At 43.5% G+C, this 1,282-nt stretch overlaps 1 pseudogene; it reads left to right on the top strand.

Annotated features, from left to right (window-relative positions):
• Window positions 1-358: 358 nt before the first annotated feature.
• LOC110590706 lies at window positions 359-1,080 on the top strand (annotated as a pseudogene).
• Window positions 1,081-1,282: the final 202 nt, after the last annotated feature.

Below are 1,282 nucleotides of genomic sequence, written 5' to 3'. Positions count from 1 at the left end.
TATCCATTAACCACAAAGGCAGAGTGGTGTAGAGGAAATATACAATATTTGAAGTCATACACAGCTGATTTCAAAACCTGCCACTTACTAGCTGGGTGATCCTGGATAAATTACTTCTGTGATCTTCCCTTTCCTCCTAGCTTCATAGGGTTATTGCATTAAATGATACCAAGTTCTCCGCATAGGTGTTCAATCAGTGTTCTTTCCCTTCTAGATCAAAAGTTAAGAATGGCCTTTTCAAGTAACTTTCTCTGCCTATAATTAGTTATACCTTCAGATTATCAAAATTATATGAGTTGTCCGTTTGACTTTGGTGGGGGTTTTTTGTTTTTGTTCTTGTTTTTTTAAGTAAGCCCAACATGGGCTCACAACCTCAAGATCAAGAGTCACATGTTCTGCTCTTTTCTGGTTACTACGGATTGAGGAACCATGAGCAGCAAAGTCTCCCACAACACCCTGTACGAGGCGGTGCGGGAAGTCATGCACGGGAACCAGCACAAGCGCCGGAAGTTTTTGGAGATGGTGGAGCTGCAGATCAGCCAGAAGAACTATGACCCTCACAAGGACAAACTTCTCAGGCACCATCAGGCTTAAGTCCACTCCCTGCCCCAAGTTCTGCATATGTGTTTTGGGGAACCAGCAGCTCTGTGATGAGGCCAAGGCAGTGGATATTCCCCATATGGACATTGAGGTGCTGAAGAAACTCAACAAGAATAAAAAATGAGTTAAGAAGCTGGCCAAGAAGTATGATGCCTTTTTGGCTTCAGAATCTCTGATCAAGCAGATCCCGTGAATCCTGGGCCCAGGCCTGAATAAGGCTGGCAAGTTCCCTTCCTTGCTGACCCACAATGAGAACATGGTGGCCAAAGTGGATGAAGTGAAGTCCATCATCAAATTCCAGATAAAGAAGGTGCTGTGTCTTGCAGTGGCTGTTGGCCACTTGAAGATGACAGATGATGAGCTTGTGTACAACATCCCCTTAGCTGTCAATTTCCTAGTGTCATTGCTCAAGAAGAATTGGCAGAACGTCTGGGCTTTATCATCAAGAGCACCATGGGCAAGCCCCAGAACCCATACTAAGGCACAGTCTAATAAACCCTCCTGCTACCATTTAAAAAAAAAAGTCACAGTTCTACTGACTGAACCAGGTAGGTGTCCCTTTTTGGCTTGGGTTTTGAATGTTCAGCTATATGTTATATTGCAGGAATGACTACTCCACTGCTTGACTGGGTCCTTGAAATTAATAAAACTGCTGTAGAATTGAGTGAGTTTGTTTTATTTT

Source organism: Neomonachus schauinslandi, chromosome 9, assembly GCF_002201575.2.
Source record: "Neomonachus schauinslandi chromosome 9, ASM220157v2, whole genome shotgun sequence".
NCBI classification, from domain to species: Eukaryota; Metazoa; Chordata; class Mammalia; order Carnivora; family Phocidae; genus Neomonachus; species Neomonachus schauinslandi.
This window is presented reverse-complemented; position numbering and strand designations above follow the sequence as displayed.